This window comes from Ambystoma mexicanum, chromosome 3p (assembly GCF_040938575.1).
Source record: "Ambystoma mexicanum isolate Mex_15411 chromosome 3p, UKY_AmexF1_1, whole genome shotgun sequence".
Lineage (NCBI taxonomy): Eukaryota > Metazoa > Chordata > Amphibia > Caudata > Ambystomatidae > Ambystoma > Ambystoma mexicanum.
Window position 1 is genome coordinate 257,045,371 of NC_090925.1, and position 17,425 is coordinate 257,062,795.

The following is a 17,425-nucleotide window of genomic DNA, read 5'->3' on the forward strand; positions in this document are numbered from 1 at the left end:
AAAAAACTAGAAGGTGAGATGAAGAATTATGTACAAACACTAGTGGGAAAAGGATTATTTTATACAAAGCAAAGGTTTCGGGAATTTGGCGATAAAATGGAAAGTTACTGGCCAATAAACTTAAAGGGATGATGGCTGATACATGTGTTTCTTCAATACAAACTGAAGAAGGGGACACTTTACATAGGAACAAGGACATTTGTTAATATTTTTGACACTTTTATATGCGGTTATACAGGGAAGAACCCTCTCCTAGTGAAGAAGAACTAGGTAACTTCTTTGAAAAAATTAATGTTTCGGAATTATCTACTGAAAAGAAACTTAAACTTGAATCTAAAATTGATGTTGCTGAAGTTTGTAATGCAATATTACAGTTGAAGGAGGGAAAGTCACCAGGGCCAGATGGTATTGTTTCGGAATTCTATAAGAAGTTTGCTACCCAATTATCGCCAATATTGTGTGAGATTTTTAATAATTTTATATCATCAGGGATATTGTGTGACTCGATGAAAGATGCATTGATCATTGTTATTCCTAAGCCAGATAAAGATCATAGAAGATGTGGAATCTGTAGGCCAATTTCTTTATTAAATCTGGATTTTAAAATATTAACCAAAATATGGTCAAATCGGATGATGAATTGTATAGGGGATCTAATTGAGGTTTTACTCCAGGAAGATAAGGTCATGATAACATAAGAACTGTGTTGAATCTTATTGGATTGCATTATGGAAAGGAGTCAAATGGGATTATAGGTTTTTTGATGCTGAAAAGGCCTTTCATAGAGTAAATTGGAAATTCCTGGAATATACACTGTTAAAAATGGGGTTTGGTCCAGTTTTTATGCAAATGATCGACTGTATATATCATGATGGTAAGGCAAAGGTATTTTTTAATGGAATAATTTCTGGATCCATTTCTCTATCCAAAGGCACGCGGCAAGGATGCCCCTTGTCACCATTTGTATTCAATTTGGCATTAGAACAATTAGCAGTGTTCATCAGACAATGTGCAGATATTAAGGGACTTTGTTTTGGGAATACAGAAGTTAAAGTGTTTTCTTATGCGGATGATATGATGATTCTTTTGTCAAATCCAGAAGTATGCGGATCTATGTTGAAACAAATGTTTGAAGAAGTGGGAAAACTGTCGGGGCACAAAATAAATTGGGACAAAACTGACATTTTTCCTCTGTCCAGGATATGTGATAATGGAATTTTCAAGTCCTGGAATTGTAAATGGTCTCCCGGGGGTGTTAAATATTTGGGTATACATATATTTGGGGATTTAAATAAAATTGTTCAAAATAATGTTGATAAGGTAATAGATAAAATTACCTTATCTATTAAAAGATGGGAAAAGTTGAACTTGAACATATGGGCAAAAATTAATGCGATTAAAATGATCTTGCTGCCTAAGGTATTATACATCATACAATCACTACCATTATTGGTTTATAAGAAACAATTTCTGAAGATTGACAAACTTTTTCAATCCTTTTTATGGGGAACTGGTAGAAGACTGCGTATTCCAAAATATATATTGATGCAAAAAGTTGAAGAGGGTGGGTTTGGTTATCTGGATTTGGTAAAATACTACAAGGTCTTTTTCCTTAAGAAGAGTTCATATTATTTTAAGGAAGAAAATGTTGAAGGACCAATTTGGCTATGTATGGAAAGAGAGATTTGTGCTCCTTATCATTTAGATAACCTCTATACTATGGGAAAACTGTCAAATAAGAAGCTAATGTTGCAACCAATAATTGCGACTAGACAGGCTATATCGTCATGGTTTAGAGAAAATGATCAAAGTTTTGTTTTCAGTGAGGATGCATCTATATGGCATAAAGAGGCATTACAACTCAATAATAGGTGTTTACATTGGCAGAGTTGGATTGGGAAAGGTATATTGAATGTACGTGATTTGTTGGATGGTGGTAGACTACTGCAATTTGAAGAACTGCAAAGAAATATAATTTAGGAAATAGAGATTGGAAATAAATATCAAGACTTAATTTCATTAATTAATCAAAGGAGGTGTATGATTGGTGATCTGTTAGGAAAGAAACCAGAGATCTGTAAGCTATTGAATGGGTAGGAATATAATGTGCATACCTATATGCAGTTAATGCCTATGGAGATAGGACATATGGTTGCTTGGAATGATTTAAGGAATATATGGTCAAATGATGTCAATGTGGTCATTTCGGAAGAGGATTGGAGAGATGCTCTTAGAGTTGGTATTCATTTGGGATTGGATAAGAATTTATATTTAGTTAGACAGAAAATAGTTGGTAGGGTTTACTCGACACCGGTTAAAATGTTCAAATTGAAGTTGAGGATGGATGAGTTGGGCTGGAGTTGTGGAGGAGATAGAGGTACCCTATTGCATCTACTTCGGGACTGCTCGATAGTACAAGCATTTTGGAGAGAAGTCATTGATAGAATTGATATGGTTTTCGGTATAGTTATGCAAAGAACAGGAGCGAATGTCATCTTGCTTCTACAATGGCAATTAAGCTAATCCTTAGGGTCTGGAAGACTAGAAAGATACCTACTGTTGAGGACTGATTGGTGGAGTTACACATTTTATCCAAGTATGAAAACATTTCAATGAAGGATAAAGGTAAAGAGGATAATTATCTTTTGTTATGGGGGCCATTTACCTTATACGAATGAAGAAACGGAATGATGGTGGGGAAGTGAAAGGGAGGTGTGAGAGAGCCCCCCTTTTTTATTATTATTTCTTTTATTTCTTTTCTCTTTTCTTCTTCTACCTCTATCTCTGTTGTTTATTGTGATGTTTTATGTGTGTTGGTGTGGATTTTATAGTTACTTGTTTATTGCTGTTGCATAGGATGACAGTATTATTAGTGCAAGGGTGTTTTAGGATCTAGTTATAGGCTTATAATGTTAAAGTTAATATATTGTAATTTAACTAACTAGTGCCATTGTAATTCAAGGAAACCTATGTGATGGAGTTATATTTTGTTGAAAATCTAATAAAAAGATATTTTAAAAAAATGTAGTAAACTTAAGACTGGTTATAGAACATTTAAATTTGCAGTTCTTAATAGTTATCTAGAACACGTGCAATTCCAGCAAAGGAAATGTGCAAGTACTTTTAACTTAATTTGACATTAAGTGGTTGTTTACAGGAAATGTTGAGGAAATTGAGTGGTCAGTAATACATTTTTAGACACATGGGACCAGTTAGGTTGTTAAAAAATATAGAATAAATATACATTACCTGGGGTTTCAGGTTCTTGAGCAAAATATGTTTAACACATGCAATGCACATTTTTGCACAGTAAAAATTGTCATAAACAGAAAAAAAAAAAAATTTAAAAAGGTTTAACGAACATAGTTTAGGATAATGGGGCGGCACCTGGGGTGGCCAATCAGGTTCCAGGGCTAGCACATGCCACCCCAGGCCACTCCCTGGATACGCCTATGCATCACGCAACAGGGGATTTATTTTCTGCTAAATGTATGCATGTATGCGTCTAGGGCTTTTAATACTGTTTCAAAGCACTATACGTGAAGGATATAGGTTTATCTGAAATGTATGTATTTTACACAGCTTGATGGTAATCTATAGGGCTCTATAATTCCGATTTTATTTTGGGATTCTGAGCCGTTGGTACGAGGGTGCATTCACACATTAGCACAGGGTTCGCCCACGTTCTAATGCAGGAGCCCGCAACCTGATGCTCTCCAGAAGTTTTGGACTACAATTCCCATGACCCCCCCCCCCACCATTGACTATTCTAGATCATGCTGAAGGAGGTTGCAGTCCAAAACACTTGGAGAGCCAAAGGCTGCAGACCCCTGTGCTAATGTAACCCTACCTGCTCCATTACCAGCAGGCGGAACCAGGTCAGGCTCCCGTTGGCAGAATTTCTCCATCCACCAAGTGCCTCCTCCCAGTAGCGCTGGGACTCTGTAATGGGCGGCAACAGTCCAACCGGCGTTAGACCCACCTACCACCACGTAGACTGTACCACCCTTTCTGTAACGAGGACCTAGGATTTTAGAGATGGCAAGCTTTACATTGTGCAAACAGGTTGTGTTTCGGCTCCGTTTAAATTTTTGCAGTTTATAACTGTCGTTTTTATTTCAAGTTTTGGAGGCAAAAATGCTATTGTTTAGTTTTCCTACATTTACGGCGAACATTTGGGCGGGAAACCTTTTTGAGGTGTAAAAAACAATATCTGGTATTTATTGTAATGACCAAACTAAATGGTTTTTCTTTCATCTGAGGAGTTGGGAGAAGTACACTGGCGCAGGCTTTAAAGGGAACGTGGGGATGGTTGCTGCGGTTTCTGTCATGATTCTCTGGCTGTTGAATGATTGCCAGGGCTAACTTGCGTGCAAACAGTGCCAACAGCCTTATCTCGGTGCTCAATGCAAGTAGTCAGTGACTACCTTCAGACAGCGTGCAGTGCCAACGGAATGTGTTTTTATCGATAACAGCCACCGCAGCGAGATTACAATTTACAGCAATGTCAAACCAGAAGTGGGCATGATGCAACTTCCCACACGGACCAAAAGTGGGTATGATGCAACTCTCCAAAGTGACCAGAAGTGGGCATAATGCAACTTCCCACAGGGACCAGAAGTGGGTATGATGCAACTCTCCAAAGTGACCAAAAGTGGGTATGATGCAACTCCCCACAGTGACCAGAAGTGGGCATAATGCAACTCCTCATGGGGACCAGACGTGGGTATTATTCAACTCCCCATAGTGGCCTGAACTGGGTATGATGCAACTCTGCACAGTGACCAAAAGTGTGTATAATGCAACTCCTCACAGGAATCAGAACTGGGTATTATTCAACTCCCCATAGTGGCCTGAACTGGGTATGATGCAACTCTCCAAAGTGGGCATGATGCAACTTCCCACAGGGACCAAAAGTGGGTATGATGCAACTCTCCAAAGTGACCAGAAGTGGGCATGATGCAACTTCCCACAGGGACCAAAAGTGGGTATGATGAAACTCTCCACAGTGACCAGAAGTGGGTATGGTGCAACTCCCCACAGTGACCAGAAGTGGGCATAATGCAACTCCTCACAGGGACCAGAAGTGGGTATTATTCAACCCCCCATAGTGACCTGAACTGCGTCAACTCTCCATAGTGACCAGAAGTAGGTATGATGCAACTCTGCACAGTGGCCAAAAGTGTGTATAATGCAACTCCTCACAGGAATCAGAACTGGGTATTATTCAACTCCCCACAGTGACCTGGAGTGGGTATGATGCAACTCTCCATAGTGACCAAAAGTGGGTATAATGCAACTCCCCACAGTGACCAGAAGTGGCCATGATGCAACTCTGCACAGTGACCAAAAGTGTGTATAAATGAACTCCTCACAGTGACCAGAAATGGCTATGATGCAACTCTGCACAGTGACCAGGTGTGGCTATGATGCAACTCTCCACAGTGACCAGAAGTGGGTATGATGCAACTCCGTACAGTGACCACAAATGGGCAACTCTCCATAGTGACCAGTGAACATGGCTGTGTGTAAAGTAGAAGAGTAGAGTAAACAGATGTGTTGTATGTTTTGAAGTTTGCAAAGCACTGCATACTTCTGCAGGCAATCCCAGATGGCTTTGCTGTAGGAGCTTGAGGGCAGGTTACAGGGAGCATGATGACTCGCGTGTTTGTCCTTGGACAGGTGGGAGGATGATCTTCTGGCTCTTCTGGAAACCCACATCGTCGGATAAGCGGGCTAAGATTTGATAAGGGAGGTCACCCATGACAACGAGTCCGTAATGAGTCGGTCTACGGACATCGGATAGGCTGTGAGTAGAAGACCAAGCTAGGAGTTCAGGAAACACCAGTGAGACCAGGTTTTCAATAGATATTTCGAGCATTGTGAGCCTCCCTGCCATTGGCTGCTCAGAGGGGGTGAGTCTTCAAGCCTTTGTGGCGCGTTAGGATGCCTTCATAAAGGCACTGTTGTGGAGTGCGGGCGTTACAGAGTTAAGGTCTCTCGCACCATACGCAGCTGGTGGCAGGCTCCGAGCACAGAATGGCGAATCAGAGAAGCACACCGAGGAGGTGGGTCACAGTATGGATGCTAATGGAATATGAGTGTTCCTGGATTACCATAAACTGGCGTAGCCATCCTCTGGGTGTACATAGATGCATATTGATGGGCAACTCTTAGGCCAGGAGAGGGTAAGCATGTAAAACCGATACAACTGGATTGATATCAGATCCGGTTTCATGTTCCGGACGTCGTGATTAGTGGAAATTGTGATTTGTAATTGAGATGGGTTGTTTATAACGCGCTTATTGCCCAGAGGTTTCTAAGCGCGGACCTGGGGATCGAACCTGTGTTGCTCCGCGTCGTGCTACCAAAACGAGTGCGTTGCCCATGAGCTATCCTCCCAAGACTGTATTAATACCATTTGTGGAAAGTCGCAATGATTGCCGATATTAAAATAACAAGAACCACTTTGTGGGAACAAGACACTCCACCAGGTCGACACTGATGGTTGAAAATTGCGGCCGGGGTGTTGCTAGATCTGGAAAAGATCTGGGGCTACACTAATGTTGGGACTGGCGGGACTCGGGGATAGCTGGCCCTTTGGTTGTAGCCCTGAGCTTCTATCTGGAAATACAACCCAAGGACCCAGGGCTATAGCCCCCCCAGTAAACACCCCTAGCAACTCCTCTGGTTTGCGGTTGCCTTTAGATGAACTAAAGGAAGTGAGGTGTCTTAATTTAAGTTGCAAAGGGATGCACACATCTTCAAATCTTTGTTTTCCTTTTTCTATTTGGCTTGAATTAATATTCATAATTCTACCATAGCTTGGCATCATACGCAAGACTTAATCGACAGGATGCTGACACACTGGTGTTGATAGCTCTCGGCCACTATGCTTGTTTGGAAGCAAGACAACACTGAGCAACATGGGTTCAATGCACAGCCCCGTGCCTAGGGGCTGGACGCCAGCATGAAGCGCGACCTAAAAGCAGAGTTTAATTTAATTTTGGAGACTGTCTTTAGGTTCTGGCTTTTCGATGGGCACGGTTGCACTTTAGGGTGAAAAGAGAACTCAACTGGTTAAGTGCTCCCCTGGAATGTTTAAGTTCCGCCTGCGGGCAGGGCACATGTTTGAACCCCAGGAGGGCGGAATCTGCCCTTCCTTCTTCTGAGGATTATAAACTGAGCACCATTACATTGGATTATAAAAACGCCTATTATTACAGCTCCTAGAAGTGGGAGGAATCGGGCATAACACGCTATATTAATAATTCTCGCAACCTTGAATCACCTCTGATCCCGACCTCTCACCCGGCCCTGCCGTGGGAGTCTGATCTCTAGCTTAATGTTGGATACCTTAGTATCCTTTGGGAGCCCTAGAGAGGAATCTCTGTGAAACGAACCTAGATGGCGTACACAGGGCAACAACAGATGCCAGGGTTATCCGAGGGTGGACTGGGAGCCCACCAGTAAGTGACCGCAGCCCGGTTCAAGAAATACTCAACTATTTCCCTCCATACATACCAGCGCAAACACTTCTGCACCATAAGCACCGCCACAAAATGGCAGCATCCGCGGGACCTGGACTGATGCCCTGAATCTGGCAGCAGAGTGGGCGGGTCATTGCCAACATCTACAGAAGTGATGGTCATTTGTTCAAAAGGTGCTGCTTGCTTTTGTTCATAGTGGCCATTTACGTAGCTCACATTTTCCCAACCTATGACGTGGCCCTTGCTGGACTCAAACATGTGATCTGCAGTGCAAGCACAGATGTGAGCGGCAAACACCCAATCTGTGCTCCGAAGAAGCCTGGGTGCTGTTGGTGCAGATAGTTCCTGCTGCTTGCAAGGATGACTGTAGGAGGGGGTGCTCCAAGAAGTCTCACGGGTCATTTAGTTGTGCTAATGGGCAATCCGGAATTGTCTTTTCTCTGTTGAGGCAGCCCATGGCTTGATAGGGAAGGGGGCAGCCATTCCACGCAGGGAGGCAGCCCCGAATCAACGAGAGAGCAGCCCTGGGGCCTTCAAGGCTGCTGGCCCATCGGGCGGGCGCCCGATCTGTGTAATAGCCAGTCTGCCTCTGGGAGGACCGGGCGAGGATCTCCAACATTAATGAATGGGCCTTCTCGACGCATGTACACGAGGGACGCATCTGCGTGCACGAACCACTGCCCAAACTCAACACCAGATCCATGTGCACTTTCACCTGTGCCGTGCCCCACAGTTTATTCTTTTTAAACATAAGAAGCTTGTTGTTCGCAGGCGTGCCAAGCAGCACCTGTGTACCCCTGTCCCATCTTGTTTAAGAATTATGCTCACAGCAGGCTTTGTAGAATTTAGCGCTCAGCGCGCTTTTTACTTTATTTCCGGCTCTTCCTCCCTAGAAGCTAGTTTTCACCCCCCTCGAGACCTCCCGTGATTAGGCAGAAGGATGTAACTTGCAACAACAAGGGGTACAACCTTGCGACGCGATCCAGAGCCACTCGGCTCATTGTTCTCAGGTGCGGTAAGCAGCACCTGTGTGCCCCTGTCCCATTTTGTTTCAAAATTGTGCCAATTGGCGTTGTCCAATTTAGCTCTCAGTGCACTTCTTTCTTTGTTTCTGGCTCTTCCTACCTGGAAGCTGGATTTCACCTCCCTCAAGAACTCCCACCTCCCGTGATTGCAACAACGAGGGGAAGGCACTCGCGGCGTGATCCAGAGCCACTCAGCTCGTTGTTCTCAGGCGGGCTAGGCAGCACCTGTGTACTCCTGTCCCATTTTGGTTAAATTTGGCCCACAGTGGGCCTTGTACAATTTAGAGCTTGGTACGCTTTTTACTTTGTTTCCTGCTCTTCCTCCCTGGAAGCTGGATTTCACCTCCCTCGAGACCTCCCACCTCCCGTGATTGAGCAGAAGCACCTATTTAGACTGTCACCCTAGGGCAACCCACTACCCAGGCAGCCCCTTCAGCTAAGGGGCGAAGGCAATGGGCAGCTCCTACTGAAGCAACTACAGATTGTGTCCGCCGGCGTCAGCCGGGGACGCAGAAAGCCTGCAGCCATTAAGCTGCGTCAACGGACAAAGTAAGTGTGATGCAGACAGGGGGGGCAGTAATCACTGCACACCACTAAATTGTCCCACCTCTCTTATTACTCCACCTTTCTTATTACTCTTATCTCTCTTATTTCACCACCAATAAGCCTACAAATCCAATGCATGAACCCACAAGCATATGACAACCACACCTCTCATTCAGACCAATGTGTCAGTTTTCCACGCCTAGGTGAATTGTATTGCTTAGCCATTTCTCGCATTTAGGCAAATTGTATTCCTTAGCCATTTCTCACATCTAGGCAAATTGTATTGCTTAGCCATTTCTTGCTTCTAGGCGACTTGTTTTGCTTAGCCATTTCTCACATCTAGGCGTATTGTATTGCTTAGCCATTTCTCGCATCTACGCAAATTGTGTTGCTTAGCCATTTCTCATATCTGGGCAAATTGTGTTGCTTAGCCATTTGTCATATCTAGGTGAACTGTGTTGCTTAGCCGTGTCCCACATCTAGGTAGTCTGTGTTGCTCATCTGTTTTGTTACATCTGGGTGAAAAGTGTTGCTTAGCCATTACTCACAACTGGGTAAACTGTGTTGCTTAGCCATTTCTCACAACTAGGTGAACTGTGTTGCTCAGCCATTTCTCACATCTGGTTGAACCAGTGTGTCAGGCTAGTGTCAGCTAGTGTCAGGCTTTGTAACTAAGTTTCGAGTCCTCTTGTACTGCTGCGCCTAGATGCCCACGGGCTCGGAGCGCATTACCAAATAAATAAACAAACAAACAAACAAACAAACAGTGATCGAAGTGAGCTGGAACGGTCGGGAGCAGTGTTCCACTACTTTTATTTTTTCTGTTTACCATTCCTCTACTTTTTACAACCATATTCACCATTCTATATAGAGCAATTGTCCATTCATATTCCTGTGTAAGTGTAAAATTGTAATAGTAGACTTAGTTAGTAGTCACTTAGACAATTGGAATGGGCCGGCCACAACATTTGTCATTTGTTGCACTATGCTTCTGCCTACCCTCTCCCCTGCCGAGACCACAGTTCCACTACTTTTTTTGGTACACTTCTACCACTGGGGTGAACTAATACTAGCACTCAACCCTCCTAATACGCCTCTTACATACTGCACTAAAGACAACCAGAACCTCCTCAGCACAGCATACCACACATACTTCACAACACTGCAATCACAAGACATAGCAAACACAACCATGCATAACACCACATGACGGCTGCCTCCGAATCTTGCTCCCAGGCTCAGAGAATGGTGCATCCGAAATGAAGCTGCCAACAGCACATCACAGCTCCCTTGATATTTTCCCGCTCCTCCCCCTTCTTAATTTCTTTCACAGAACCTCCAGAGCGCAGAGACACCACGCAAGTGGCACCTGAGCGCAGTATAAAAACCTTTAACATTAACATAAAAAAATAGCAAAACCTTACCTCCCCCTTTAAGTGCATTAGGTAATTGCATGTTATTGATATTGATATTTTATTTGTATCGCGCTCGTACACAAGTGTTTCAGAGCGCGACGAGGCAAGGAAGGGAAACTAGGGAGAACAATAACAACGATCTTACTATGCCCAGTGACATTGAGAACGCGCAAGTGCATGGGAGACGGAAAGAGGTAAGTGCAAGGGAGGGGGAGAGGCGGAAGGTGCTGAGCAAAAATAAAAGTAAGTAAATAAATAAAACATGAATAACTAAATAAATAACAGAGGCACCAAACGGTGGTAGTGCATCCAGCAAGTGCTAAGAATAAGGCAACAGACAGGGTGTGTCTGAATAAGTGCAGAAAAAGAAAAAAGAAAAGGGGGGGCTGTAGGGTTACAGATACAGACACCAGTGCAAGGGATTGTCCGGAGGCAGTGTGGGTGGGTGGCAGGGTGAGCAGGTACCTGGGCCCTAAAGAAAGAGGAGACCAGGTGCATGATGCCAATACAGAACAGATAAAAGGAGAGAGGAGGAGAGAAGGCAGAAGCAAAGAGGAAGGTCTTGCGGTGCTTCCGGAACCACAGGTGGTTCTCCTCAAGTTTTAGAGTGGCAGGTTGGCTGTTCCAGAGGGAGGCCCCAGCAGAAGACAGAGATCTACCCCAGCTCGTTTCTTAGAAAAACGGCTGACCCTGCAGGAGTTGGAGGTGGAGGAGTGAAGGGCTCGAGAGGGAAGGTATTTACGGAGGGATAGCTGACGGTATTTTGGACCAGGCCCCAGAAAGCCTTGTGGACAATGCAGAGGGTCTTGAATTTAATCCTTGCAGCCACTGGGAGCCAGTGAAGAGATTTCAGGGCTGGAGAGATATGATCCCAGGCCTTGAAGCCAAGGACAAGTCTCACAGTACTGTTCTGGATAAGTTGCAAAGGGCACAGAGTAGAGGCAGGTAGATTTAGAAAGAGGCTGTTGCAATAGTCCAACCTTGAGAGAACTAGGGCTTGAGAGACAGGGAGCTTCTGGGGGAAGGAGAGGAAAGGCAGAATACCTCTGAGGAGGTGTAGAAGGAGGTAAACCTTTTTTTCAGACATCAGAGATGTGGGCAGCGAAGGAGAGCGTGGAGTCAAAGATTACCCCGAGGTTCTTGGCCTCACAGTTGGGGGTAGGAGGAGGGCTAAGGGAGGCCGGCCAGAGAGTGACAGGAAAGGAGGGTGAAGGTGTGCCGATGAGGAGGATCTCAGTCCTGCTGGGATTCAGGCAGAGCTCATTGGTGGCACACCAATCTTGAATGGCAGATAGGCAGTCAGAGAAGAGGTGGCCGAGGGAAGCCTGAAAATGAGTTGAGTGTCATCAGCATAGCACTGGAAATGTGAGCAGAAAATGGCAGTGCGGTGGGCGAGAGTTTCCTCATGGATGGTTCTCTTAGTTTCAATAATTATAGTGCTCAATGAATAATAACATACAAAGGGCTTTGATATGAGTATGCTGTTGAGGAAAAATGTGGCTGTGAACGGAAAAGTCACCTTCCATCTCATCTACAGACCACTCTAACCCAACACTGCCTTCATCAGAGACTTCACCTACCTGTTCAACACCATGTCCCTCACACACGTCAACAGAATCTTCCTAGGTGACTTCAACCTCCCAGTCAACAAGGCCCCCAAAGCGATGAAGGAAGCTCTCCTCTGCCTTCTCGACACCCTGAGCCTCACACAGCACACGAATGACCCAATGCATGAGAAAGGTAACATCCTTGACTTAATCATCGCCTCACTGCCTTCCTTCCACTGTAGCTCTGCTCTCCTGCTTGACTGTTCTGCCCACCTGGCTGTGCCTTTTAACATCCTCCACACCACCCCCGTCAGCACTCCCAGCAGAAACCCATCAGACAAACCTTCAGGTCCTTCAAGAACTTTCTGGTGGAAGCCCTCGCAGAAGACCTAGCCAATCTCCACCTCACACGGACCGAACACCCCCAACCATACTGTGACTCTATACTGGAAGTTCTCAACGCCACCCTCTCAGCCTCCATCGACAGACATGTGCCACTGAAACAACACACCTGCAAATCGAAACAGCAAGCACTGTGGTACACACAAGAACTCAACCTCAGAAAAAGAGTAACCCGGAAACAAGAGAAAACATGGCACTGCTCCAGGACCGCATCCGAACTGGCGCTCCTCAAAGAACTCTGAGCAACCTGCCGACAACTAATCAAAACAGCCAAGGCCTCCTACTATCAGAACACTATAGCAGAAGCTGACAACAAAAGCAGAGCCCTTTTCAAAGCGGTAAAGCACTGTGCCAACCCATAACCCGACCATGCCATACCACATTGCATCGAAAAATCCACTGCCATCAACAACTTCTTCATCGACAAAATCAGCAAGATTTGCCAGCACATAAACAACAGCTCTGAATCTGCAGACCCACCTCACGTCCCTCCTCACAAAATCCCCACACCCTGGACAACATTCAAGACACTCTCTACAGAGGACCTGGTAGAAACCCTGGATGCCCTCAAAGCCACATCGTATACAGACAACATCCTCCCAGCATCCATCCTCAAGACCCTCCCTGCAGAAGCTCTCCTTTCCTACCTGGAGATCATCAACAGCTTCCCTAACTCAAGGCACCTTCCCATCCACCCTAAAGGAAGGACAAATCCTCCCTTTAGTAAAGAAACTCACTCTGGATCCCGACAAGCTAGGTAACTATCATCTCATCCCCCATCTTCCCTTTCTGGGTAAGATCATCGAGAAAGCGGTAGCCGTGCAACTGCAACTACACCTCGACATCAACAATCTCCTCCGAACCTACAAATCTGGATTCAGACCCAAATGCAGCAGACGGATGGCAACCATACAGGTGGTCGGCAATGCTCTCAACATCCCTGTGACAGCCACCCCTGCCTTCTGGTTCTCCTCGACCTCTCTACTGCTTTTAATACTGTAGACCACCAGGTGCTCAGAGACACCCTACATTGGAGCATGGGGATCAGCAACCTTGTCCTACGCTGGTTCAAATCCTACCTTGCCAAACGCCAGCAGTTTGTTCACTGAGAATCCTATAGATCGCCAATGAAACTCATCAGATAAATGCTGTTGCCTTCTTCACTGCTTACACTGCAAGACTGATCTGAGTAGACAGTTCCTCTCATCGAATATCTGACTCACACTCGCACATGCTTTGATTCTGTCCACACTTGACTATTGTAATTTCCTACTGATGGGCACCTTGAACGACAACATGTAAAAACCCCAACTGCTATCAAATAAATCACTGCGCGCTGCCCTTGGGCTTAAATGCTCTGACCACATTTCTACTACAAGATGGGAATCCCACTGGCTCCCCATCAAAGCTTGTGTGGAATTCAAAACCTTGGCTGTTAATGTTAAAGGATATGTATACCGCACACTATCACCAACGGAGTGGTCCCCAGGCGCTTTTGCATGCTAGTTGCCAAGTAAAGATCCACGTGCACTCATGCAATTAGCTTAATAGAGCCGGTTGTTGATTGTATGCACCTCCTTTTACAGTCCACGATTACTGCCTGAGGTCAGAAAATATACAATGAACACATTTTTCAAATGTTTGTTGAAACACTTAATCTACACAGTTGTGAGGGTTGAGGGGAGGACACAGCGAGGCATCTGTCCCAGCAACTACCTTTGGGGACACAGGACCCGAACAGCAGCCTCCATGGAGTGCAGCGCCCCACAGCTTGCATTCTTAGGTCAGGTCCCATCCACATCAGCATCCTGCCGCACAGCACTGCAACACCAGCCTCGCTGGCACAACACCAAGAGACCTCCAGAGTACAGCAGCTGACAGCAGCCTACAAAGGTACAGCACTCCAACAGCAGTCTCATGGGGGTATCACCAGCTATTACCAGCCTCTCACGTCCTAATGCCCCTTAACTAGTATCTCACAGTCCAACACAAAGGCGAAAACCCCTCAATTACGGGGTCGCGGGCGGGCAGGAGCCGGCACGGGGAGAAGGAGCAGGCGGGGGTGCCTGTTGGAACCGGCTCCCCAGTGGGTTGCCTGGTGGGAAGCTTTATCGCGGGTTCAGGTGCGGCGTGGGGCATGGTGACAACAATCCCGTGGGCTTTTTTTAGAGCCCTGGGGGATGAGGCGAGCATCCTTCTCTGCCTCGTCCTGCAGGATTGTCGCCGCCGTGCCCGCAGTGCCGCCTGGAGCCCTCAAGATCTACCACTGGAGTTTCTTATCTTCCGATGGCCGGTGGCCGGACCCTGGCCTCATCGCTGCTGCACTGTCGGGGGGTAGCTGGACCCGGCAATATAGGGGGCTGCCACCCGGTAACGCCTCCCGTGAGGGGCATGGTGGGGAGGGGACATGCCTGCCCAGGAGGGGTGGAGAGACATGGCTCCCCTGGACCTCTTGCTAATGAAAGGCGTTGTGAATTATGTGGAAATTGTTGATATGGTATAGTTTGTGTAACGTCACATTTTTTGAGTGCAGTTATGATTTGCTGTGAGATTAAAAATGTGGCCGGTTTGGCATCCAAAAGAAGTTATGTGTCACGTATGTTCTCTCTTTGCCTAGGCATGCCCCCCTTCCTCAGCCCACCAACACATCTACCTTCCCAAGACACAAAACAGCGACCAGCTTGCAAGTCACAGCACACCATCACCTACTCTCACACGACACACACCAACAAAGTCCCGGTTCTACCTCCCAACCTCCCAATTGCATGAAACCACAGCAGCTCGCCTTCAATGAGACACAACCTCAACATCTTCACTGCTGCGAATATCCCTAAGACACACGCCAACTGCCCACCTGAGCCACAGCACCTCAACGCCCTGTGGCACAGCACCTCAGCACCAGCCTTCTAGGTACAGCACTGCAGTGCCAGACGTTCATGGCAAAGGACACCGACGATTGTCTGAAACGAGCACAACACAACATCACAAAGAAGTGAGGACAGAACACCACAGCCCCTGCCCTCCCAGGAAACAACACCACTGTAAGTCTGCCAGAATAAAACAGTCCAACATTCGCCCTCCAATGACACAACACCCCAACACTTACCCTTGTATGATACAACTTCCCATCACCTCTCCAACCACGGACCAGCACCCCTATACCAGCCTCACCACCTCGACACCAGCCAGCCCAGTGCAGCAGAGCAACCCACATTGGCAAACAACAATGCAACAGCCTTCTAGTCCCCATCACTCCAAAATCTCCATCACTGAGCCTCAGTAGCCGATAGCTACCCACCCACTTCCCCAGAGTACCCATTGAATCCCTAGCTATGAGTTCCCGCTAGGAATCTGGCGGCCGCCTGGAACACCAGTCCAAGGATCTGCGTCAAACTGTGACGTCACTCCAGAGATAGGTTGTCAGGCTGTAAAAATACTTCTGAAATGTGGATTCTAACTAGAACCTCACTCCAAGGATCTGTCATCAAACAGTGACATCAGTGCAGTAGGCGAAGGTCAGAATGTGACATCACTGCAAGACCATGACGTCATAGAAACATGATGTCAGAGTGAAAGCAAGCTGTTAAACGGTGTCATCCGTAACAGAAACGAAGGGCAGACTGTGACATCAGCGCCACAACCTGATGTCAGTTTCTGATGTCAATCCAGGTTCCAACATCACCGTTAACCTGTCATAACACCCGTGGAGCTTGTTCACAGACTATGACGTCACTGCAGGAACCAGACATTACACTGTAACATCGCTGCAAGAATTATAGCAGACTGTGACATCACTGCAAGAATATGATTGTGACGTCAGTGCAGGACCCTAATGGCACAGAATTGCCAAGCCGGATCAAACTCAACATGTAAGAATCTGGAAAATACGCATTTTTAAATCTGAACTGTGTTTGGGACATAATACAAAATAGCGCATTTAAATGCATCCACCATTAGAAACCTCAAGGAACTAGTGCCAGTCAGAAGAACATGGGGAAGAGAAAATCACGTGTAAGGCAGACATATTGCTACCATGTGCTGCCACCCCAAATGGGAGACATTTCCTGTAACAGGCCAAGTCACCCAATGTTGCTGTCAACGGCCAGTTTGTAAGCAGCCATTACACCTGTCAATCAGCCTCTATCTATGTTCACCACATTTTGGCATTAAATGGCACGAACCAGCAAAGAGCTGGGGTGCTTTGCCCAAGAACACACAATATGGCCAAGTGGATTTTGTCAGAAGAAGAACTCGGGTCGCCAAGATCCACAGTCAACAGTTTATCCTCAAGGCCACTTCTAATCTACAACAGCTGGTAACTCCCCGACCACTCAAAGCAGCGAGATTCAAATCCGAATTGCATTCAAGCTCTTTAGAAGATAGAACAGTTTTTCAAAAAACGTCTAAAATCATTTGAGTGCTAATTTAACATTGCGCCCGATGGGAGAAGGCTATCTCCGTGGGCAGCGTGCATGTGCCAGTGATGGGCCCGCCAACGTGGCGCTGGCGTCAAGGGGGCCACAGGGAGTGCCTTCCGGGGTACTGCCTCCGGGGATTAGCCGGGCATTAATGGATACGCAGAAGGCCCTTACCTGCAATGTCCGCCCTCTCCCTGCCACGTATAGCCCTCGAGGTTATGGCGCGCCGGCTGCGGGGGAATCCACGATGCGCACTTGCAGATAGGACGAGTGAGCGGAGAGTGAATTTGTGCGGGCACTGAGGGAATATCTCTATTTTTTTTCTTCTCTTTTTCTGCGTCGAACCGGACATTCCAGTTTCTGTTGCTCCAGCCCAGAAGCAGAAACGAGGCAGGCCATATTGCGAGTTGTCGAACCGGTCTGGCCGGCCTGCTCAGAGCGGCAGAACAGGTATGGCGCGAACACAGGGAGAGGTCTGAGGCTGGCGCCGGGCCTTCTCGGTGCCGCACGTGGACGCGGATGCAGCAGGCAAGGAACGGCTCGGTCCGGCTCTAGAATAAGGAAAAAGATCACCTCACACTG

At 46.4% G+C, this 17,425-nt stretch overlaps 1 protein-coding gene across 3 annotated transcripts in view; it reads right to left on the bottom strand.

Annotated features, from left to right (window-relative positions):
• The window catches only part of RBBP8NL (RBBP8 N-terminal like), a 249,042-nt gene extending 231,820 nt beyond the window's left edge, over nucleotides 1-17,222 (bottom strand). For 2 of the 3 annotated variants that reach the window (XM_069650749.1, XM_069650748.1), the window contains exon 1: nucleotides 17,018-17,124. The gene's annotated coding sequence lies outside the window, so the exon portion shown is untranslated. Of the gene's footprint in view, nucleotides 1-17,017 lie in introns of all 3 variants that reach the window. The other variant, XM_069650751.1, reaches the window with a different exon arrangement.
• Between the last annotated feature and the right edge of the window lie 203 nt (nucleotides 17,223-17,425).